The sequence below is a fragment of the Kogia breviceps genome, chromosome 1 (genome assembly GCF_026419965.1).
Source record: "Kogia breviceps isolate mKogBre1 chromosome 1, mKogBre1 haplotype 1, whole genome shotgun sequence".
In the NCBI taxonomy this organism is placed as follows: Eukaryota; Metazoa; Chordata; class Mammalia; order Artiodactyla; family Physeteridae; genus Kogia; species Kogia breviceps.
The window spans coordinates 168612124-168637910 of record NC_081310.1 but is presented as its reverse complement, the minus strand read 5'-3'; the positions used below and the strand labels follow the sequence as shown (position 1 = coordinate 168637910).

General features: G+C 47.9%; 1 protein-coding gene across 6 annotated transcripts in view; it reads right to left on the bottom strand.

The window, feature by feature from the left end:
- HIVEP3 (HIVEP zinc finger 3) overlaps positions 1-25787 on the bottom strand; it is a 503326-nt gene that overhangs the window by 148162 nt on the left and 329377 nt on the right. For all 6 annotated transcript variants that reach the window (XM_067010057.1, XM_067010052.1, XM_067010063.1 and 3 more), the window contains exon 3: positions 19307-19387. The gene's annotated coding sequence lies outside the window, so the exon portion shown is untranslated. The remainder of the gene's footprint in view (positions 1-19306; positions 19388-25787) is intronic.

The window sequence follows — 25787 nt, the reverse complement described above, 5'->3', positions numbered from 1 at the left end:
TTCCACTCTCTGCGAATCCAGTTCATTTACAAATCTGCTCCCAGCTCACCTCTGGGAACAGTGGAGCTCTGCTCAGACACATCGTCCTCCCTCTCATGCTTTCCCAGACGATATATCCCTGGCTGTTACATAATCAAGGGAAGTCAGCCTGTACCCGCCAAGCCTTTAATTGGAAAGCTCTTTCCCAAGGGCGTTGGGGTTATAACTTGTGCCAGCCCAGGCCTTCCTACCTCTCAACCCCCTCTGTGGTCTCTCTCTTTCTCACACAGAGACACACACACCCAGGCACCCTGGAGCAGCTGAGACCACATCTTCTTGTTCATGACATTGGCCACGCCCAGTGGCTTACATGCTTTTGTGCTCACTGCGAAATACAATGCCCTGGGTCATTCAGGCCCATCTGTACCAGGAAGTCCTCTCTGAACAATGCCACAGGCCAGCCTGGGGCTGACCTTCTCCTCGTTCCTATAGCACTGTGTGCTCACCGTGGATGCGTCTGTCTCCCTAACTAGGCCAGGACCTCTCCAGGTAAGGGATCAAGTCAGATTCCTCCCTGTGCGTCCAGCACCTGAATCGGCCTGCTCCTGAGTGGGCACTGGGCAAGTGGATGAAAGGGGTCAGTGAATTAAGGCAAGGATACCCTACAGTTAGTGGCTTGGGGAGCTCTGTAAAAGCAGCCTTACAGATTTCCCAGAAACATCACAAAATGTCATCTCTAGAAAGACTGAGAAATTAATCCACTTTTCAAGGGGGGAAACTGAAATGGAGCCCAGGACAGGTGGTGGCTAAGGGTGCCACCTGTTAGTGGCAAATCCGGGGACTCGAGCCAGCTCCCCCAGGCCTCTCCCCACCATCATGCTGCCTCTAAACCTCGGTAACAGGCTCTGGGGTATTCATTTCCTCAGCAACAAATCCACTACCCTGGGCTCAGCCTGGGACACAAATGCCACCAAGACACGGTCTGGTGCTCAAGGAGCTGTTCAGACATATACCCAAAGAGCTGTAAAATGGGGTGAAAAGGAAGTAACAGAAATGTTTACAGAGGTGCCACCCAGGGGGATGGGAGAGGCCAGGGGAGACATCTTGGAAGATGTGATATCACATGAAATGATACAGCAAGATGGGGAATGACAAAAGCCCAGTGGTAAGGCTGAAGCCCTCAGTACAGAGGGGACCTGCACTTGGAGGCTGGCACGGGGGGCAAGGCCACATCAGGAGGGGCTCAAAAGCCATGCTAATCCAACTGGACTCCAGCTTGCAGGTAAAGAACCTTATCTTTGGACTCCATATGCCCCATAATCCTCCTTCCTTTGTCTTCCCACCATCTCCAGAGCGGCAGGAAGCCCAGATAGATGCCATAACCCCGCTCTGTCATTTACCCAGGCAGTCCCTCAGGGCCCTGAAACAAGCTCTTCTCAACTCACAGGCCCTTGCATCTTAGAGCTGGAGGAGCTGTGTGTTGTGCTAAGAATTGCTACTTGCAGAAATGCGTTGACTTCAGGAATATAGTGTCTTTGGGGATAAGTCTCATCAACAGGTATGGCACTTTATTTAGCCAAAGCAGCTTCTCTTGGGTCTGAGTGAGTGAAAGGGTTATTGCATGGCCCAGGGCTCCAAGGGGACACTGCTTGGAGCTGAGAGAAGGCCCACGTTGGTCGTGCATTTTCCCACAAGATTGTACCTGCACTAGAATCCTGAAGGATCTACGTGGACCTTCGCCAGGGCCCAGGACTCAGTAAAAACTCAGAAACATGAATCACAGAAGGCTGGCAAAGGATGGAGCTAAGGAAGAAGAGGCTTCGGTAGCTTTGTGGCTGCTACCCCTTGCGGCCATCACCATTCCAGCATTTGGAGGGTCTGCCCTCTATCACCTTCCTGGTCCCAGCACCTGATGGTAACACTCGGAACCCATGGCAGAGCCCAGCAAGTTGTATGGGAGCACAGGGCTGTTTTCAGGAGGCCCCATGACTATTTTTTTTTCTTTCTTCTGTTTTTTTTTTTTTTTTTTTTTTTTTTTTTTTTTTTTTTTACTGAAGTATAGTTTATTTACAATGTTGTGTTAGTTTCAGGTGTACAGCAAAGTGATTCAGTTATGCATGCATATATATATATATATATATATATATATATATATATATTTTTTTTTTTTTTTTTTTTTTTTTTTTTTTTTTTTTTTTTCAGATGGTGGCTGTTAAATCCCTAACTGATTACCAGCTGAGAGGGCCTTGGTCCTGAACTGTCTTCCAGGAGGCACTGCCCTCTGCCTGAGTTGGGAGATCTAGTCAGGCCCCCTGTGTGACAGGTGTGGACACTGAGCCCAGACAAGGGAAAGCGGGCGCCTGAGGGTCACACGGTGAGGTGACGGCGAGGGTGCGGGAGGACCCAGGGCTCCTCTCTCTCCACCTCAGCGCCCCGACTTCCTGGAGGTGACTCAGTGGGACAGTCGGCACGGGAAGGAAGTGGGAAAGGGAAGCCCAGCCCGCTGGATTCCAGGTCACCACTTTGTTAGTCCAAAGCCACCAAGCACCTTGGCCATGTGGCTCTGCCCGGTGCCCGTGACCCTTTAGCCCTTCCTTCCCAAGGCCACAGCTGCTGACCATTTCCTCCACAGTCAAGCTCACTTGACCTCTCCAGGGTCTCCCATGGTGCTTCCCTCCTGCTGGGTCAGTGGGTCACTTCCACAGACTTGGCGAGTGGCCGAGCCTGTGTGGGTCAAAGGCTCACGAGTGAGATGAGATGAGGAGGAATTGCAGCCTCATGTTTAATAACTGGGGCTCTGGAGCCAGTATTCAGGGTTTATCAGCTGGTGTCTCTGGGTGCTGTGGTTAACTCAGTGTCTTTGTAAATCTGTAAAAAGCGATGATCCTACCTATTTTGCCGGTTGCTGGGAGGATTAGTTGAGATAATACATGTAAAGCTTGCCACAGACTAAGCCATGCAGGGTGGTCCTTGTCATTGCTGCCTTTGCTAGGTGGATTGCCATGCATCATCTCATTTAACTCTCACAGCCAGCCTGCGAAGTATAATAGGTAAGATTGTTCTCAGTTACCTGGTGAGATGGCCAAAGCTCAGGGAGGTGAGGGCACCCAGCTCACAGCTGGTGGAGGCAGGATTTGAACCTGGTTCAATCTGATTCCAGAGCCCAAGTGTTTCCCCGCCAGTTACGGCACCTTCCCTTGCTGTTAGGTGGTCCTTTGCTGGTGTTCGCACCACCAGCTACATGCCTGTGTGGGCAGGGCTTCTTCCCCCTCCCCCAGGATTCCAGTCCTGGCTCTGCCACTTCCTGGGAATGAGACTTGGAATCTCTGAGCCTCTGTGGTCCCATCCACTCCCTGGAAATTGGCTCTCTCCTGGCCTTCTGCACGCAGGAACAAATGAGATGCCCTGGAGCTTTGCAAACCGTGCTGTGCTGTCTGAACGCGAGGTGTTACCCCTGCAGCCAGAGCTACTATTGGGACTGTGATCAGTGCAGCCTGAAGCTGAGTGTCCAGGAGGACCAAGCCCATCAGCCACCAACAGGAAATGCCACAGTCTCTTTAGCCTGGGGGCTTTCCATACACTGAGAACAGGCCTCTGAGAGCGAGGAGGGAGGCACTGTAGATACATCACAGGTCTTTTCTTCACTGAACTAGAAGTTCCCCAAGGGGCAGGACCAGCTCACAGCACATACATTGGATGGAGGGTTGTCTGCCCCATGCTCCAGCGACACAGGCCACCTGCTGGGTCGCCAAGTGGACGAGCACCACTGTCTCTGAGACCCCCTGACTCCCCAGGGAGAAGAGAGCATCCCCTCCTTTGTGAGCCCCCATCCCCACCTCAATAACAGCATATTACTATATCTTACTTCCTATTTCTACCTAGAATCCTTGTTGGAGCAAGGGGAGGATTTGAATAAATAAATACACTTAATTGTTTTCCATCTGTTTCTCTAGCTGGATTGCAAGTTCCTTAAAGGCACGTTCTGTGTCGTATTTGTAAACCTCAATAACCAGCACAGGGCACCTGTGGGGGTTTGTGGTGTGGCTCTCCCTTCATCCATGCAGCCCGTGTCCTGTTTCACCATCTTCCCATACCCCCTACTCCCCCAGGCTGGGCGTGTGTTAGAATTATGAAGAAAATGGGCACCAATGGATTCCACTACGAGCAAAAGAACCGGCTTATGTATATGGAAGTGGCCTCATGTTGTGTCTATCTTGACACATTTCTGGGCTTACTTTTGGGTTCTGGGCTATATTTTCAAAGAGCAAAGTCCTCGTTTAAGTAATCTCTTGCAGCAAAGTGAGCTGATGTTTAAGATACATTACAGGATGGCAGTAAGGGGTAGGAATCCATTAAAAGCCCTATAAAGTAGTTTTCTTTTCTCCTTTACTTTGCTTCTGATAAGAGTGACTGGCCACTTCCAGGACATGTCAGACACTGTCTGACCTGGATACAGCTGGATCGTGAGAGTTTGCTGTGGACTTTCAACAACTGACTGTACCATGTACAAACCCGGCCTCTTGTCTGGCTCAAGGAGCCCTGGGGAAAGCAGTATCAAAGGCTTCCAGGAGTGGGGGTGGGGAACAAACAGAGAGCAGGAGCTTCTTGACCCCAGAGCCAGGAAGTGGTTCCAAGCTGCTATGAGTCTCTGGTTGTCATCTGTGAAGAGGGAGACTCAAAGCCTCCCTGCTGAGTTACTACAGGACCCTAGGAGATTATAGTATGTTAAAGCAACTAGCTCAGAGCACGGTAAGCATCGATTCATTCATTCCACAAATATTAATTTAGCATCTGCCGTGGGCCAGGCGCTGTTCCAGGCACTGGGAAATAATATATAGACAATGGCATGTGAATGCTATCAAGACAAGCAAAGCAGGGAATGGGGTGGTGGCCGTAGGAGGCATGGCCATTTTAAATAGGGGCCAGAGAAGGTTTCACTGAGAAGGACACATTTCGGTAAAGACCTGGAGGCAGTGAGGGAGTGAACCCTGTGCATATTTTTCCCAGCAGAGGAAACAGCAAGTGCAAAAGCCCTGAGGCCAGAGTTTGAGGAACAGTATGGAGGCCAGAGGATACAGGGTACGAGAAGTTATTGGTGGCCACATCACCGGAGCCTGTGAAGGCATTTATGTGACCTCTGGCTTTTACTCAGAGACAGGAAACCACTGGAAGCTTTCCAGGTTGACACAACCTGATTTTCATAACTGATCAATACCCTTCAGCTGCCCCTGCCCTTCAAAGCCTTATTCAATACTCAGACCCGTGCAACTCCAGCTCATGTGCTTTCTCCTTTCTCAGATTTCTTCCAGCTTGCTAAATCTACCCAAACCAGGAGGACCTCTGCACGTTCTACCAAGCACAGGCTGGAAAGGGGCCTTACAGAGAGACTGTGGCTGGGTAGAGAGAGAAACAGAGAAGTCTTCGGTTGGGGATCTTGCCCTCCCGAAGGCCTCTGGGCCTGGATCAGCTGCAGCAAGCACACGCACTGGGTGCACAGCGATGCCGGGGACACTGGCAGAGTCCCCAGCGCCACTTCAGCATCTGAGACAGCTCGCCACAGAACTAGGAATTTCGTCTGGCACTTCCTTGCCCTGCTCGTCTACCAAAAGGTGAAATCATTTGTATTAAAATGAAACAATACCCATCTCTATCAGTGGTTCTTAACCTTTTTTTGGGTCACCTGCCCCTTTGAGGATCTGCTGAAAGCTATGCACTATCTCTTCAGAAAACGAACACAGAATATGCACTCCTTCTCTTATAACTTTAGGGCTTTCACAGATCCTTGAAAATTCAGTGAGGCAAACATTACCTATGCCAGCAGTTTCTCAGTCTGCAGCTCCAAGGGAATGAATGAACAAACAAGGGAAGAATAAAGAAGCTGCATGCACGTGGAGGAACTCAAGGCAGGAAGAGGACAGACATGCAGCACCTCTGGGTACCGGGATTCTTGCTGATGGTTCCTGAAGCCTTCAAAGAAGCCAACTGAGATGTGACGTGTGGTCAGGCCTTGATGGACAGGTGTCCTCCAGAGAGGATGCCTTCCCTCCTTAAGCTTCCTCTCTTGCTCTTGTCCAGCCCCTCTGAGTGACCATCTTTCTAAAAGGTATCACACACTTTCCCACCATTCCCAGGCTGCCCTAAACAAAGGAGAATCTTTTCTGGGTAACTATGGGGCAACAGTGTAAACCTAAATTCAGACATATCTCTCCTTCTTGACATACAGCTGAGCTGGCTGAAGGCCAGGGCCCCAAGTCAGTTGTTTCCCATCAGTACCCTCCTGATGGGGCCCAGGCTTCCAGCCTCCCTGTTCATTTTCCTTTTCTTTTTTTTTTTTTTAACATCTTTATTGGAGTATAACTGTTTTACAACGGTGTGTTAGTTTCTGCTCTACGACAAAGTGAATCAGTTATACATATACATATGTTCCCATATCTCTTCCCTCTTGCCATTTTATTTTTCTGATACATGTCCTGAGAAGCTGGAATGAATTTTCATCTCATTCTTAATAGTCACACCTCTCCCTGTGAAGCTTTTAACATAATCTCATTTTCTTCCAATCACCGTGCTATGTTATGACACAGGGAGACCTTCAGATGTGACTGGAGTGGGTAGGAATCTCTGCCCAAACACACAGGAGCCCCAGAGAGTTCTTCTAATAGAGCAGAGCCTCCAAGGCCCCGGAGACGTGGCTCTGAGGCCTCGCCCACCTCTTCTCTCATCATCTCCCTTTCTTCCTCCTCCCCTCCCCCCTCCCCTTCCTCCCCCTCAGCATCACGCTCTAGCCACCCTAAGCTGGAAGTCCCCCAACAGACCTGCTGTTTCCCATCTCTGATCCTTTGCACGTGCTCTGCCTGCCACCTTGAACAGAGGCCACCACCTGCTTGGCCTCCAAGAGCTCTTATACCTCTGCCCAAGCCTCACCTTCCCAACCTCGTCAGAGAGATCTGTTTCCTTCCTTTGCAAATCCAGTGTCCTTACCTCAACCCTGGCACCTATGACATTGTATTTCTGAATTCAGCCCTTATAACATTGTCTTTCCATCTTCTTTTTTCAATCTTTTTCGGGGGAAACAAAGTTAGAGTTTAGATAAATACACTTACAATTGTTTATTTACCTGTTCATCCCAGGACCTGTGTCTTATTTATCTTTATTTCCCCAGCAAACAGGGTACACATTGATGCTTCAGTACATATGTGTTAATAAATGTGTCCTTTATAGAGTTGCTCTCTCTTTACTCTAACAGCTGGGTTGTCTGTTGTAACCTCAACCTCCTGCTGTTAGGGTCTCTCTGCCCTCCCACCCTCTACTTCTGATCTGCTGGGAACTTGTTAGACTGTGTACAAACCATGAGGAAATGGGTACTAAGGGACTCTCTCGGGAGTACACTAACCAACTTCTGTCATGGACTTAACGTTATTGTGCTTTAAGTGATGGTTGTCCTGGTGTAGTTGTGCCTTCTGAGATCCGGGTGGGTGAGGTCACTGGATGGGAACTCCTCCAGTGAGTTGTCATAGTAACCATGACTTTCAGTTTCATGCAAGAGAGTCCCTGAGAGGAAAACACACCAAGGGGTGGGGGAGGAGTGGTAGGAATCCATCAAAAGCCTCCTAACATTGTCCTCTCATACCCTTTTCTTTTCTTCTTGCTGGTTTACACGCTCAAGGTAGATGCCATTATGTGTGGGCATCTGAGTAGAAGCCGCTTAAAATAGCCACCCGACTATTTCAGGGACCAGCTGAATATGCATGAGGCTATTTTAGAAAAGATGTCCCTAGCCCAGCCAATCCAAACCCCATCCTTTCCCTTGGAAATGCCAAGAGAAGCTGAATGGGACCTTTCTCAGTCTTTCCCACTGGGGTGGGGGGGTTTTTCAGAAGCCACAGAAACAACACTCTGCCTAATGTTGGTCTTGCAGCCCTGTCAGCTCCACCTCCCGATCCTGTGGTCACAGAGGCTCCAGGGCAGACAGCGCAGCCCTCCAGAGCCCTCCAGAGCCTTGGCAGCCTTCAATAGCAACTGCACTACAATCCCATTGGCCTATTATTTGGGGGGAGGGCTCAGAATTTTAGGTATTTCCACTTGTTTGTTTATTTATTCATTTAACACACTTTTATTGGTAGATGAAATGAGACAAGTTCATTCGAGGGGGTAGATGGACAGGTGAGTAGAGATAATGGCTCCAAAATAGAGAGGTGATCGGGAGAAGAGCCCTCGCTTCTTCCTGATGGCTTGAGAAAGAAGATGACTTTTGTTTTTTTTTTTCTTTTTGCGGTACGCGGGCCTCTCACTGCTGTGGCCTCTCCCGTTGCAGAGCACAGGCTCCGGACGCGCAGGCTCAGCGGCCATGGCTCACAGGCCAAGCTGCTCCCGCAGCATGTGTTATCTTCCCAGACCGGGGCACGAACCCGTGTCCCCTGCATCGGCAGGCAGACTCTCAACCACTGCCCCACCAGGGAAGCCCAAGAAGATGGCTTTTGAGCTCCTTCAGAGAGGGGCATGGGTGCATGTGGCTGGGGGTGGGATGCCCTGGTGGGAGAGAGGGTGTGCCTGTAAGAATGTGAGAAAGGAAGGGGAGCCAGACTGGGGGGGCCTGGAGTGCTGGGCTGAAGCATGCCACCTTCTTTGAGCCCTCAGGCTGGGCCGGGAAGCCCCCCCACCGCCCTGCCACGAGCCTACAGTGCTGGTGTACCTTTGTTGCTGCCCTCAACCCAGACTGAAAGTTTCTTGGTCAGATTTTCCTGGGCATCTCTGCGACTCAGAGCCAGGCTAGGCACTGAGCATGCGCTCACAGAATTTTGGTTGAAAGCATGGATTCTGGAGCCAGACTGCCTGGGTTCTGATCTGAACTCTGCTTCTCACTAGCTCTGACCTTGGGCAAGTTATCTGACCTCTCTTTGCCTTAGTTTTCTCACCTTAAAATGAGGATAATATAATAATACTTCCTATCTCTTTCGGTGAGGAGTACATGAATTAATATACATAAAGGGCTTAGAAATCTGTGGGGTGCATAGTAAGCATTATCTAAAATTATTAGCTATTTTTATTATTCTACTGAGTTTGGCTTTTATCTTGACAATGGAAAGCCATCAGTGACAAGTTTTTCTTCCCAAAATGAAAATAACTTTACTGCTTTGCCTGATTTTACTTACACATGTCCACCATAAAAAAGTTAAAACATTATAAGTACGAGGAAGAAAGAGGGGGAAATTACCTTTCATGCTGACCGTCAGATAACTATCATTAACGTGACCATCTTTTTTTAGATACAGTGGATTGTCATGATTCAAGGTTTCTGCATTTGTAAATTCACCTACTCACTAAGTTGGTTTGCAATCCTGAAATCAATGCTCATGGTGCTTTTGTGGTCATTTGCAGACATGCGCAGAGAAAAAGATTTGAGTCTCCCCACAAGTGGCTTAATATCATCAAAACAAACAACCCAATCAAAAAATGGGTGGAGACCTAAATAGACATTTCTCCAAAGAAGTCATACAGATGGCCAAGAGGCACATGAAAAGATGTTCAACATTGCTAATTATTAGAGAAATGCAAATCAAAACTACAATGAGATATCATCTCACACCAGTCAGAATGGCTACCATGAAAAAATCCACGAACAACAAATGCTGGAGAGGATGTGGAGAGAAGGGAGCCCTCCTACACTGTTGATGGGAATGCAAATTGGTGCACCCACTATGGAGAACAGTAGGGAGGTTCCTTAAGAAACTAAAAACAGAGCTACCACAGGATCCTTCAATCCCACTCCTGGGCATATACATGGAGAAAAACATGGTCCGAAAGGATACATGCACCCCAATGTTCATTGCAGTGCTGTTTACAATAGCCAAGACATGGAAGCCACCTAAACGTCCATCGACACCGCCTTCTTGTTTCAGCTCCCCTATGTCAACAAGTGTCCTTTTTACAGTCTATTTAGTGTCATGATGTTTGCACTTTTGTGCTTTTTGTCAGTAATTTCACCATGATGTGCCTTACAGAGACAACGCATGTGTTAGATACGCTTCATTCAGGCAAGACTTACAGGGCTGTTGGCCATGAGTGCAATGTTAATGAATCAACAGTATATATTAAATAAGGTGTTTTGATAGAAACACACATACAACAAGGTTACGTACTGACAGGTTGACAAGAAAGTTGTGACCAGAGGCTCTCAGGCACCAATGCTGTATTTCTCCTAGGAACAATGGTTCACTGCTCACAAAATAAATTCAGTGTCTGTGGAACTTTATAGAACTTAACTACTGTTAATAACAAGAATGAACAGTACTTTTCTAGATACACAGATGTACACCATTTAGAACATACCTTCCACATTCTTTTGACACCTTTTAAAAAATATTCATATATTATTATGTGAAAAACACCTTTCCAGACCCATAAACACAGGTCTCTAGATGGCTGCATCTCCATGAGCATTCTTTTACTTATTAATCTACTGATGGACAATTTGGTTGTTTCTGATTTTTCACTATTATAAACAACACTATGATAAACGGCCTTATTGCTAATAATAAAATAGCCACATTTATTCAGTACTTACTATGGTAAGAGTAAGTAATAAAACTCTGCTAAGAGTTTTGTAAGTATTATCTCACTGAATTTTATTTATAAACAAGTATACAGATACATTTACATTTATATAAATCATATTTATGAATTTTATAAGTATCATCTCATTGAATATTATCTCACAATAAGCCTATGAAAGTGGTGTTATTATTATGCCCCCTTTACAGGTGAGGGCACGGATGCTTAGAGATGTTAAGTAACTCTTTCAGGGTCATATGGCATAAAACCAGGTCTCTCTGACCTCTGATGCCTCACTCTTAACCACTGTGCTCTGTTGCCTTCTTATACATACAATTCCAGGCACTTTTTGATTGTTTCCTTGGGATACCTATTCAGAAGTGGACTGCTGAGTTGAAGGGTATGCACATTTGAAAATGTTGGTACGTACTGTTAAACCTCCCCTCCAGAAAATGTATCAATTTACAATCCACTAACAGTGCTCCAGTGTACCTGTGTCCCATTCCTCACTTCCGCAGGTTTTTTCATGCTTTGGAATAGGCACCCAGACTTCCCTGGTGGCGCAGTGGTTAAGAATCTGTCAATAAAGGAGACACGGGTTCGAGCCCTGGTCCGGGAAGATCCCACATGCTGTGGAGCAACTAAGCCTGTGCGCCACAGCTACTGAGCCTGTGCTCTAGGGCCCACGAGCTACAACTACTGAGCCTGCATGCCACAGCTACTGAAGCCGTGCACCTAGAGCCTGTGCTCCGCAACAAGAGAAGACACCGCAACGAGAAGCCCACGCACACTGCAATGAAGAGTAGCCCCCGCTCACTGTAACTAGAGAAAGCCCACATGCAGCAACGAAGACCCAACACAGCCAAAAATAAACAAATTAATTTAAAAAAATAAATTTTAAAAAATTATTTAAAAAAAAGAAATAGGCACCCAAACGTACATCTTGATTCTCTAATGTACATCCTTTGACTACTGGTGACTACCCTTCATATGCTTAACATGCCCTTATTTTGTCTTTTGCAAATTGAAATACTTTTGTTAGCTTGTTATAATCTTTTAACCTTGATTATTGTGTTTTTTTGCCCATGGGGTCTTTAACTATTTTCTTTCATGATTTCTGGATTTAGTTTTCTACTTAAGGAGGCATTCTCCATCCCAATATGACATAAATGTTCCCTCATTGTTTTTCTTTTAGTACTTTTCTGGTTTCATGCTTTTTCTTCACCTAGGAAATATTTTGATGTGAGGACTGAATTATGGATCTAGTTTCATTCTTTTTTTTCCATCTACAAATAGCTAACTGGTTGTCTTTGTAGCATGTTAGGAATCATCGCCTTTTTGTCTCTAATTCTAAACACCACGCTCACTTACATCTACTTCTGGGTGCTCTGTTCAGGCCCACTGAGCTACACTTTACCAACACTGAATTTTTCTAGGCTATTCATCAATGTTTATTTTCCCAGATGTACTTTATAATCATTTTATTACAAAATTTTGTTGAGATTTTAATTGGGATTTCATTTAACTTATAGACTAATCCACAATGACTTCTTAAGTTTATTCTTGGAATTTTATGCTTCTATTTCTTTGGAGACTGGGGTCTTTTCCCTCTGTGCTTCCTAACTGGCTCATTTTGGTGCCACCTTCTTCATGGACCCTTTCCCAAACAATCCTTCAGGAAACGATCACTCCCTACCCCAACACTGTGCCTTTCCCGTGTCATTCCTACGTTTTTACCCTGAATGACAATTATTAGTGAGACGGTGGGCTCTTGGAAGGCAGGGGCCCTGCATGGCCTGTTTGTGCATCTCTTGCCACATCTGGCAGGTGGTCAAGGCCATGGAGATATTTGTAGAACGAATGAATAAATGAATGAACAAATGAACGAAAGACATCTTCCTAGAAAGCTGAAAGTGAAGTGAAACAACTGTCTTAAGAGTCTACTTTTCCATGGGCTTTCATTAGAAAACAAAATGTTTGTCTTTGGCTAAATCCCCGAGACCATGTCAGAATCAGAGAAGTGGTAGCTGCTAGATTGCTGTGCCATGTACACCCTGCCCCAGCACCTCTCCCCAGAGACCTCCACTCTCACCGAGCAGCCTTGGCACTTCTCAGGGAGGCTCTCGAGGCCCTGAGAACCCTCCAGAAGAAGGAGCACAGGCATTCACTGTGTGTTTGCTGCTCTGCTAGGCTTTTTGAAAAGCACTTTCCTGCAAGATACAAAAACCCTGAAAGGCTGGTATCACTAGTCCCATTTTGCAGATGGGGAAAATAAGGCTCAGAGAGATGGAGCCCTGAGCTAGTAACTGACAGGACTGGCAGGAGCTGAGGCTGTGGGACCCTAAAGGCCTTGCCTCTCTCACAATAATGTCCAGAGCTCAGAGTCTGGGAGGCTGAGGGGCCAAGCCCAGAGAGGAGCCCCACACGGAGTCAGAGAGAGAGGGTCCTGCCCTCACTGAGCCAAGATAGTCCCTGGATAACTTTTCTCTCCCCAGAGCAGCTGTGATGCCTATGGATTTTTCCTGAAGAGCATCGGACTTGGGTCAAAGAGCCACTGTCCGGGCTGCGGATGTATTACACAGGCTGTATTGTCACCAAGGGACTGGGGAGGAGAGGGGGTGGAGGTGGAAGGTTTGCCATGGGGTAAGGGGTTGGTCTCCAGCACACATCTGGGGACGCCCTTCCATTTTCCTCCTCCCAGCCTGCCCAGGGCTGGTGTTTCTTGACTTGGCCCTGCAGGCACCTCCTGGGAGTCCAGCCAAGCAGCCACTTCCTTATGGGGCTGGCAGCTGCCGGGCAGGCCTTGGCTTTCTTCTAAGCATAGATCAAAGCTCCAGTTTCTCATAAAGGACCGTGGGTTGGGGACCAATACATTTACTGGTCTTGGCTCCATGTCTGGCCATGGGTGGGCCCCAGGGACATGGAGATGAGTAACCCACTGGTTTCTTGCCTCATGGCTCTATTCTGCTCAGGAGGCAGATCATAAGGAAAGTTTCCAGCCCCACCTTGGTGCCACGGTAGAGCTATCTAAGTGCTAGGGGAGCCCAGACTGGGAGAGTGTGGGGAAGGGGTTGAGCAGGTAGCAAGCTGTGAAGATTCGATGTCAGGCTAAGGCACGTGGATTTCACTCTGTGGACAAAGGGAGCCGTCACACATTTTGAAGCAAGAGTCTCCCACGATCAGATTTGTGCTTTAGAAACAGACCAACTAGGTATATTTATTTTCAATAAACACGTATCAATTTTTTTTTTTTTTTTTTTTTTTTTTTTTGCGGTACGCGGGCCTCTTACTGTTGTGGCCTCTCCCGTTGCGGAGCACAGGCTCCGGATGCACAGTCTCAGCGGCCATGGCTCACGGGCCCAGCTGCTCCGCGGCATGTGGGATCCTCCCGGACCGGGGCACGAACCCGTGTCCCCTGCATTGGCAGGCGGACTCCCAACCACTGCGCCACCAGGGAAGCCCAACACGTATGACTTTTAAGGTGAAAATTAAAGTATCTCCATTTTGCAAAAACAATACCAAACCTAGGAAACACAGAGCAGATGCATATGAACCTGGTTGAAGCCGTTACCTGTACGATGCCAGTGAATGGAAAGAGCCCTGGACTTGGGGTGAGAGACCCACGTTCATGTTCAAGTCCCTGCTACTGACTTGCTGGGTGACCTTGAACAAATTACTTCCCCATCTCGACCTCAGTTCCCTTGCCTGTAAAATGGGAATTCTGTCACCCAATACACAGGGCTGTCATTCGGACAAAACCGGATGTCAAAGAACATTGTACGTTTGTACACACTTCACAAAGGAAAAGCATTAAGGTGAGGCTCTGGAAGGCTCTCTATACACATCCAGGGACATTTCAGACACCCAGCTGCCCTGCTGCAAACTCACCACCCAGCAATTTCTTGGGAAGTCTCTCTCAGCTGTTCCAGCTCAAATTCAAGCCTGTCCTGTAAAAACACGGCCCCATCCAGAGAAGCAATCGCCCATGTGTTTGGTGGGCCACCTGCCCGCCAGGTCCAGCCTGCTGGGCTGGGAACATCAACATTGGCCCCTTCCGGGTGAGAGAAGGAACAGGGAGCCGGCTTGTTCTCTGAGAGCAGAGGACTGGCCGGCGATGAGGAACATTTTAAGGTGGGACGGTTCTTCCTGCACTGTTGGCAGCTGTCTACATAAGCCGTCCATTGTGTGCAGCCCCCAAGGCCAGTGGGCCTGAGAGGCTAGGCTAAAATTAGTGTAAAATGTGCACCCGCCAGAGACACAGAACATCCGAAGGTCAGATGCCTGCAGCCGGCCGCCCAGGCAGGAGCAGGGAAGCGGGGACAGAACAGCTGTGGTAGCAGCTGCCTCTGGTTCCTCTCGGGCGTGGGGACGACAGCCCTGCCCAGAGACCTGGCTCCATAGCTCAGCTTGAGTTAAAAAATAGGATGCAGAGTACCATCCCAAATATGTTTTTGAAAAATCTGTGTATGTGCATAGGAAAAAAGGTGGGAGAGGAATTCCCTGAATATCTAAGAGGCAGTGTCAAATGTGGAATAGTGGCTGAATTTTTTTCTTTTTCTGTACTTGCCAAAATGTTCTCAGTAAATATGTATTACTTTTTCAATCAGAAGAAAACACAACAAAGATGCTATCAATTATATGTTTATATTAAATATAATTTAGTATACATTTTAAATTTATAAAAGTGATTAAATTGTATATACTTATAGTCATATAGCACATATGTGTGTGTAAATGTGTCTGCATATCTAGTCCACCAGTGTGGACAGCTTTGAATTCTAGAATGTCAAGCTGGAAAGATCAACATTCCCCAAGTCTTCCTTTTATGGAGGAAACTGAGGCCCCGGAAGCAAAGCAGGAAGCCGAGAAACTAAGTTTCACTGAGCCTCGATCTGAATGGGAGTTTCCCCAAACCTTGCTCACTTTAATTCTGTTGTTTTTATTCCCACTTTATGGAGATGGAAACTGAGGCACAGAATCAATTTACCCAACAGCACCCAGCTAGGAAGCCACAGAACTAAGCCCCAGCCCTCGTTTCCCATGCATAGCCCACAGAGGTGGAAGGAAGGAAGGATCTTTGAAAAACACCGGCTCCCTGAAGCTTCAAACATCCAGAAAGCCATCCTGTACAGGAGCACGTTTTAAACTGTCTTTCCTAAGCCCCTCTTAGGTGGTGCAGGCCTCCCCTGCCTCTGGGAGCCTTTGAAGGAATGGGTGACAGAGAGGTGTGGGGACACAAAGGTCAAGGCATCCTCCCTTTCTTGATGTGGGACAGGTTGGGTGGGGAAGGCTTGCAGGGGAAGGCGGGCAGGTGCCAGTTCTTTGGAACAGGAAGGGTTGGCCAGGGAAGCTCCCTTTCAAACTCTGCCTTCCTTATCCGGTCCCCTCCAGCCTTCCAGTGCTCCAGACCTGGCAGAGCCTCGAAGCAACCCGACGTGCTGGTACCTGAGGCCTTTGCTTCAGCTGCAACCTCTGTCTGCAGTGCCTGTCCCTGTGCCCATTTTCTGCCCCTGCTCTTTCAGGGATCAACGTATCCATGCATCTGTGCATTCTAGTTAGTGAACACATTTTTATTGAGTGCCTACTCTGTGCTAGAGCAAGACAGACATGGTCCCAATCCTGTTGGTGTCTCTAGTTCTTAGAGAATGCTTAGTGTTTAGGCTATGCCAGGTCATTCAAGAGTGGGCTCTGAGGCCAGACTGCCCAGGTTCGGCCTGGCTAGACCACTTCCCAGCTGTGTGTGCCTTGGACAGTTACTCAGCCTCTCTGTGCATCAGTTTCCCTCATCTGTAAAGGAGGATGATAACAGCACTTGCCTCATAGCATTGTTGTGTAGGTGAAACGTAAATCCATATAAAACTCTTAGAGCAGTGTCTGGCACATAGTAAGTGCTCAATAATCATTAGTTTTTGTAAGTATTCTTATTCTCATTGTCATCTGGCTCAGATTCCCTCCTTACGATGGCCCCCGGCTCCTGCCTTCTGACTGCCCCTCCCCTACAGCCCCTTAGCACTTTGAATGCCCTCCCCACCCCATTAGAGCATCTGTAGATATGTGATATGGGCCTTTAAGGTCTGTCCACCTCTTTCTCTGTACTTGGGGCAGGATCCATGTTTATTCATCTCTATCCCAGGCCCCAGCACAAAGACAGCAATAACGTTTCCCTGACTAATTCTGAGTTTGTGGGTAACACGTGCCCTCAACTCAAAGCAAGAAAAGCATCAGAAGCTCCTTGCTGCCCGGCCACTAGAAGTTGCACATCTGGCCGTATCTCAGAGCTCACTGATGTCCCTCTTAAACTGTGAAGCCTGGCCTGGATCTGACCCTCCTGAGCTGACAAGGGGGCAGGTGCAGGCTTCCTTGGATGCTTCTCTGTGACGGGGAGCTCTGCAGAGCAGGTCATCGTAAACACTAACACAGATGCCCCACCAAGCAGGAGGTTTCCCCACGGTGATGCCTGCGTACCCGCTGGCCCCTTTGCCTGGAATGCCCTCGCTGCCTTGCACGGTTCTCCTGATCTGACGAATCCCTCCCGATCCTTCCAGGCTTCCTCTTCCACAGCTCTGTCCCTTTCTTACAGTGTGTTGCTATTTGTTTACACATCCCTTCTGCAGAAGAGGGACCATCTTATTCCTGTCGGGGCCCTCAGTGTCTGCCAGTGCCTGGAACAGACGAGGTGTCAGGAATGTTGTGCTGAAAGAACTTTTCAAAGGAAGATTAAGTCCATGGGCCTGCCTGCCTGTTAAGGCAAAGGTGCCAACTGTTCATGCCACCCTTGAACCAAAAAAACCCACAGGCCTTTCCAGGTCACCTGCTCCATCACTGGGACACGAGCTGGTAGAGCAGCACAGAATATAAGTTCCCCATGTGACGGGCACCGAGCTGGCCTTTCACAGGGGCTCTGGCATCTGATTGTGGAGTCACCCGAGGAGGTGGGTATTTAGGAGATGAAGACCTGAGGCACAGGCGGTTACACTGGTCCCCAGGGGAGTGACAGGGCAGGCCCGGAGTCCAGCGCTCTCGGGTCCCAGAGCCTACTCTTTCTTCTGTCCCAGGAGACACAACAGATGTGAAGGCGTTCTAAGTTCTGCCAAGAGAGGAAACTGTAAAACTACGCGATTGCGGGGTGTTACCCACCACACAGAAAACGACTCTAGCGGGGGAGCTTCCTCGTTGTGTAGTGGAGAGGACAGGAGAAGGCTGAGAAGGGCCTCGGTGACAACACTGCATCCTTACATGACTGCTGACCTGGGGGAGGTGGCCCACCGTTCTTCAGGGGCTGGGGAGGAGGGGAGCTGCGTGGGTCAGGAAGAGGGGTTCTAATGGCCAGGCCAGCAGCCCTCCGCTGGACAGGCCCCCGGCACAGGACGGGGACCCCAGCACCCCTGTGGCTGCTCTTCATCGGGAGACCTGAAGCGCCCCGGTCGGGTACAGACCCTTCAGTGAGGGGCGTCCTGCCCTGGGCCTCCCGATGTTCAGTAGGTTCTGACGTGAGCCCCTCCTCTTTGCTCTCAGCCTCTCCCCGGGTCCCAGAGGCCTCTCTTGGCACCACGGAGCTGACCATCTCCTTTCCTTCCTTGATCATAAAGGGCCCACCCCGAGCTCCTTGGCCTGGCATTCAAAGGCCCACCCACTTCTCTCAGCCTCACTTCTCCTCACTCCTCCTCTGGGCCTACACCCCAGCCACTCCCCTTTTATACACGCTGTCTCCTTAGCCTAGAATGCCCTTCTTCCTTTCTTCCACCCCACAGCCAAACCCAGACAGAATGGACCCCTCCTGCCTTCACAGGTTTCCTGTACTGTGGCTATTTGCACATCATCGCCTCCTTCGGATGGGAAGCTTTTTCAGGGCAATGATGTGCTTTATTCCTCTCTAGGCCTCGGTGCCCTCCTGGTCTCATCTCCTGGGCAGCTCTCCCAGCCTGCCCTGAAGATCTGCCCATGAGCTTTGGCCCTGCACTCACTCCCACACGAATGAAGGTCTCACCGTTACGGTAACCTAGCCTCCCACCCTGTGTTGCCCGTCACCCAGCTTGATCTTCACACCCACACTCGGCTGCAGGACTGCCCATGCTCTCAGCATGTGGGCAGCCTTTGCCCGTCCCATCTGGGCACCACAGCCTACAGTGACCGTGGTGTGCTGTCCAGCCATGACAGGGCGGGTGCAGGGCTGGTGACTGTCCATGCTTGAGTTCGACTTCAAGCACAGTTTGCTGGAAGGGACACAGGTCCTGGGCCCAAATGCATACATGCATACGCGCGGCACACGCAAAGCCCAGACCAGGCTCTCCATGGAGGTCCATGGAGCGATCAAACAGGAGACGAGCCCTAGGAAAGTGGCAGACCGCTGCTGTTCCCACCGTCCCTCCTCCCAGCCCATGGCCTTGGCCGGAGGCTAGAAGAGCTGGCTCACTGAGTCTAGTTCACTGAGTCCTATTCCCTCACTTTCACATAGGGAAACAGAAACCCAGAAAGGCAGGTTCTTGCCTGAGAGTCTCCTGAGCAGTAAAGGCTGATACGGTGTCAGAAACAGTTCCCTGGCTTCTGTCCCAGGACACGTTCCTAGAGCCATATACTGCCATTGGTAGAAATGGCAGCCGCAGGACTCTGGACATTGGGCAGCTTTGTCCTGAAGTCCTGGTAGAGTGTGAAGCTCCATTCTCCTGCCAAGACTGGAGTCAGCCCCACCTACCTCTTGGCCACAATCGTGCCCATGGCCTTAGGGCTGTGCTGAAACTGCTCCATGCCCCGAGGTGTGATGGAGCAATGGGGGGCTTACCTGCCAAGAGCCAACCGTGGTCTCATGGTCGAGATATGACAGAGGTTTTTAAGAGCTCGCAGGGCTGTGTTGGAAGGAGGCCTGTGGGAAGTAGAGAATGTGAGAATATTATACCGCTGCCATCTGTCAACTTGCACTTGAGTTTGAAAAATGTATCCCCCAATAGGGAGTACAGCCTTGCTGAGAGTAGCCTCACAGCCAAGCTCCAGCCACCACCCCTTCTCCAACAGGGTCATCACAGGGTCAAGATCAGACACCCCTGGGGATGCCACCGTAGCCTAACCACCCACTCACAGAGCTGGAAGTCTGGAGTCAACAGCCCCTGCTGAACCCGCTGTGTTCTATTTCTGCTCTCTGGTTGAAAATCTCTCACTTTCAAGCACTCCTTGGGGAAAACATCCCCTCACAGGCTCCCTGAGCACCATTCGTCATAATTCACTCATCTTTTTCTTCCGTTATCCATTCATTCATGCCAGCATTCCATAGCCACTTGGGAAATCTCTTAGATGCTGGTGTTAGGTCTTATAGAGACAGCCATGGAAAGGGACAGCTCTGGTGTCGTAATTCACTTGTAGACCCAGGACAAATGCCACAGCTCCCAATCCCCAGCCTGGTGGGTTTCCTCTCTCCTCTGAGTGACCTCTGTGCCCAACACTGGGCAAAGCACTTCACACGACATGCAGGACCGCAGGACGCTTCCCACGATTTTTAGCACGAGGACCCCTTTTTGTGTGAAAATATTTCTCAAAACTCCTCCTAACTGTACACTTAGTATCTTTTCATTGAAAAAAAAATTAAGAACAATACAAAAGCTACATGAACGTAATGCTTTACAATTAACTTGTATTTTAGTGATCACAGCACCACTACATCTATTTAAATAACGGTTACACTTACTCACTTGAGACATGTTATTTCTGTCTTCTGGGTTTAAGGCTTTGACCCCTTGGGGATCCATTCATTCAATATTTGCTCAGTAGGTATTTATGGAGCATCTCTGGGATGCCCGGCCCCATGGCCCACGGGTTAGGGACCCTGGTATGGGAAAGAGCCGTGGCTCTGCCGTGAAGCGTGCTTAAGCTCCAGCCCAGCGCAGACTGGATGCGTGCCCTTGGCAGGCCACTCAGCCTGTCTCTAGCTCAGAGTCCTCATGGGTAAAATAGAGATGATGACCTTGACGTTGGAAATTGATTATGAGGATGTAATGAGATAGTAGGAAGCACCCAGGTCAGGGCCTAGCGTGAAGGAAAAGCTCAACAAATGGGCACTAGAGGATTATCGTCATCATCGCCATCCTCCTCATCACCATCATTGCCATTATCACCACCACCATCACCACCGCCACCATCATGAATACCCTCATCATTGCCATCAACAGACCATCAGCATCACCATTGTCATCACCACCATCATCCTGCTTCCCTTCTCTTTCTGAACGCCAAGAGGCCTGTCCTTGCCCCTCTAGTAGGATACACTGTAGTTTCCACCTTATAATAGAGTTATTTGTATGCACATATTCTTTCTCAAATTCATGCCCAGCTCCATAATTTCAGAGTTGTGTGAAATTGGGTAAGTTACTTAACCTGTCTAAATCTGGTTCCTCAGGTAAAATGGGACAAAAGTTTTAGTAACTCATGGAATTGTTGCAATGATTAAATGAAATAATGCATATAAAAACTCAACACAATATCTGGGATGTGGTAAATGCTGGTCATCGTTATTATCATTATTATTATTATTACTTCTCCTCCGAGCCCCTGAGAACAGAGACCATTCAAAATTAATCTCAGTCTCCCCACAGAGTCTAGCACAAGGCCTTTCTCCCAACAGACATTAATTAATGTTTGCCAAAACAGTCTTGGAGCCTCACACAAGACCAGATGCAAAATAACCCAAGGGACAGGAGCATAGGACATGGCCAAGGAGAGAGCCCTGATGAGACTCTGAAAACTTCCAACAGACCTCCCGAAGAGAGCCATTTGTTACCCAGGGAGCCAATCTGCAGGCCTGCTAGGACCATTCATTCATTCATTCATTCATCAAGCTGACCAAAATTTCACTTTGGTTCAATAACAAATGCTTGCCCAGTGCCTGTTTTTTTTCTATTTAAAATCTTCTTTCCATCTGCCACACCAGTTGGTCTTCATAAAAATGCCTGGAGGCAGTTAGAACAGGTACTGACAATCCATTTTGCAAACAAAGAAACGGAGGCTGAGAGGTGAGGAGACTTGACAAAGGGCACATGGCAGTCAAGGCCATGGTGGAAAATAGACCAGGGTCCCATTCATGACCTTGACTCTTTCCCACTGTCCCCATGATGTCAAGCACTTTACAAATCTGGGATGATTCATTCTCACTGCCCAGTTTGCTTCTTAGCAAACAAAACTGAATTAAGCTAGTTTGGTCCTATTTGAACATGCCTGTTAGAAAGGAAAGACTAGAAGTTCTGTGACTCAGGGACTATGTGAGCCACAACAGTGCAGGGGCAATTAAATGTATGGATGCTGACCCCAGACTACCTGGGTTCAAATCCTGACTCCGATCCTCATTAGCTGTGGAACATTGGGCAGATTACTTAACCTCTCTGTGCCTTGATTTCTTCATCTATAACTAAAGGCTAATACCAGCTATCTGTGGGATTGCTAGGATTAAATGAGCTAATCTATGTGCAGTGTCTAGAACAGTACCTGGCACATGGTAAGGGTTAGTTGTAATTATTATTACTTGTGATGCAGTCCCTGCACCATGAACAAGGCCTGGCACAGGGAAGATCCCTAAAAAACATTTGTTGGATGGTTGATGAAATACTCCCTGGAAAGAGGTCAATAACTGTGCCTCCAGTATGAATGAGTCAGTCAAAAGAGTAGCTGGAGTTCTGGTCTCAAAGAATCTAGGGTCCCCTAGTTCCTGGGTCAGACAAATCCAGAAGGAAGGACATTGGTCATTTCAGGACTAAAAGCCCTTTCTGCTTCACTGAGAGGTTTTATGTCCAATGAAGAGCAGTAAATATGACTAAAGGTTAAGAATATGGGCTCTAGAGTCAGATAGTTAAATTCAAGGCCTTACACTGTCACTCTGTTACTACTAGTTGTGTACTTACCTCCCCATACCTGCCTCAGTTTCCTTATCTGTAAAATGGGGATACTCACACCTTCCTTGAAGGGAAGTTGGGTTGATCAGATGTCATATGGAGGAGGTATAGCCTCCTATACCCAGCCCAGGTCCATAGCAGTGGTGATAGCAAGGTCAACAGCAGCTGACCGTGATGGAGCTCGTCCCATGGTCCAGCTTGTCCTGTGCTAAGTGCTGCTCCTACCACATGCTCCCTCACATGGGCTTTGCATCCCTCTATGAGGCCTATGGCTTGTTAGAAAAGCCTAGGCTGCACTCTCAGCCAAAAGTCTGCTGAGAAAAGGCAAATTCTCTATTTGGCCACAGCACACACTGGAATACGTGGAGGCGAGACAGCTCTTGGGAAATGGTCCCCTGGGAGAGGGGATTTCCAGAGAATCCACCTGGAGCGCTCCTCCCAGGCGCCAGTGCCAGCAACCCAAAGCCACCGTGCAGCAGCCTCTGGGGCAGTTCCAGTCCCTGAGGCGGCTGCAGACTCCCCCTGTGCTCAGTTTCCCTGGCCAAGACCCCCATGCTGGCAGACCAGCTTGCTTAAGGGAAAGAATGAACATTTATTGAGCCAGAAACTTTACAATCCTGGCTTCGTGTAATGCTAATAGCAAGCCGGCAGGTGGGCACCCTGAGCTCTCTGTGGACCAGCTGGGAGACCCTGAACAAACTACTCAGCCACCCATGATTGTTTCCTCATCTGGGAGCACTAGGTAAATAGCCTTCAGTAAACCCATTTTCCAGAGAAGGATGCTGAAGCACTGTAAGGAGGGAGGTGCTCTGTCCAAGATCGTATAACCAACAGGTGACAAAGCGGGAGCTGTTTGACTTCACAGTTCCATCCATTCATTCGTCATCAATTGTTTTCTGAAGGCCCACCCTGTACTGTGCACCGGATCCAAACTCTTTCTCTTTTAAAAAATATTCATATGATCTGTTTCCCGTCATTCCTAAGACCCTAGCATTCAAGCCAATTCAACTTAACAAAGACACATTAAGTCTTTTCTCTGTGCCAGGCACTGTGCAAGGGTCTGGTATTAAGGCTCTTGTTGAATCCTCAGGACAGTCCTGTGCAGTTGACTGTGTTATCCCCTTTACAGATGAAAAAATGGGCAAATTCAAGAGGTAAAATAACTTGCTCAAGCTCACACACAGAGCCTGATGGAAGCCTGCATCGTCTGAGCCCCAAATCCACTTTGTCCCTTCCTGCCACGTTGCTCCTTTCTCCCCATGGCAGTCTCATCTCCACTCTCCCACCTGACCCACAGTGATGCAGGCTCTGGAAGTTCTAGTCAGTGTCCACCCACCAGAGTGGGTCCCTCACCCAGCAGAGAAGGACAGCTGTCAGCCCTGCTGGCCAGTGCCACCCTCACTGGACCTTCAGGACTCTGTGCTTCCCTGGCTCCCCCAACCCCTGAACTTGACCCCTGCTTGCTTAAATCTTACCTACTTCCAAAAAGAAAGTGAGGAAGATTAAAGAATAAAAGTGCAGACCAAGGCATGAAACATCAGACAAAAGCAAAGTCCAGACATAAGGGAGCACGGGAGGCTGGAGGTAAATGTCTTGAAGGACAATGCCCAGTGCACACAGGGTTTGAGGAAATGGGTGCACCCACATCACTGCTGGTAGCGGAATTTGGGAGAACGCTTTTGGAAAACAATTCACAGCATGAACCAAGAGCTTTGCCTCACTAATATCCATACTTTGGGGCACAGTCATCTCAATTTCCAGGAATATAGTCTAAGGGACAAAAATTCTAAGAACTGAAGGCAAACCTAAGTGCTAACATATGGAAATGGATAACGGGTCTATGAAAACTAGACTCCATCTATATCAGGGGATGGCAACTACAGCCTGCAGGCCAAATCTCACTGGCAGCTTGTTTTTGTAAATAAAGTTTTATTGAGACACAACCTCACCCACTCATTTACATATTGTCTATGGCTGCTTTCCTACTACAGAGGCAGAGTGGAGCAGTAAGGACAGAAACAGTATGGCCTGAAAAGCCTAAATTATTTACTATCTGGCCCTTTACATAACAAGCTTGCTGACCTTTGATCTACCTGATGAAATACTCTGCATCCTTTAAAAATGTGATATTACTCAGCCATAAAAAAAGAATGAAATAATGCCATTTGCAGCAACATGGATGGACCTAGAGATTATCATATTAAATGAAGTAAGTCAGGCAAAGACAAATATCATATGATATCACTTATATGTGGAAACTGAAACAACGATACAAATGAACTTATTTTCAAAACAGAAATAGACTCACAGACATAGAAAGTAAATTTATGGTTACCAAAGGGGACAGTGAGGGGTGGGGGGAAAGATAAATTAGGATAAATTCTTATTAACATATACACACTACTATATATAAAATAGGGAAACAACGAGGACCTTCTGTGTAGCACAGAGAACTATACTCTGTATCTTTTAATAACCTATAATGGAAACGAATCTGAAAAAGGATATATATATATATATATATATATATAAATATATATATATATGTATGCATAACTGAATCACTTTGCTATATACTTGAAAGTAACACACCCTTGTAAATTAACTATACTTCAATTTAAAAAGAATGTGATAATCTTTAGATATCAGGTTGAGAAAAGCAAGCTATAAAGTTTATATACAGGATGATTTCACCTATGTAAAAAGAAAAAACCCTACATAAAAAACCACATGAAAACTGTACACAAAAAAACCCAGAGAAATAGATGAAAATATTAACAGTTTTTTGGGGAGTAGACACACAGTAAGTAATTTTTGGTTTTGGCTTCCTTTTACTTATCTTTTTTTCTAATTCTTAGGAAATACACAAGTACTATATAATGGAAAAATCACATTTTAAAAAGAGAGATGCATAGTTGAATATCTCAGCTCTGGGCCTTCTAGTAGCCAAGGTAAGGAACAAAACAAGATGGGTTCTATTGGCAGTAGTAGGAAGGAGCCAGTAAACTAGGAAAATCAAACCCTCCTGTCCCAGATTTGTTTTTAATTAATTAATTTTATTTTATTTTATTTTTGACTGTGTTGGGTCTTCGTTGCTGCGCGCGGGCTTTCTCTAGTTGCGGCAATTGCAGGCTACTCTTTGTTGCAGTGCACGGGCTTCTCATTGCAGAGGCTTCTCCTTGTTTTGGAGCACGGGCTCTAGACGCGTAGGCTTCATTAGTTGTGGCATGTGGGCTCAGTAGTTGTGGTGCGCGGGCTTAGTTGCTCCGCGGCACGTGGGATCTTCCCAGACCAGGGCTCGAACCCGTATCCTCTGCATTGGCAGGGGGATTCTTAACCACTGCACCACCAGGGAAGCCCCTGTCCCAGATTTCTGAGACGACTTGGTTA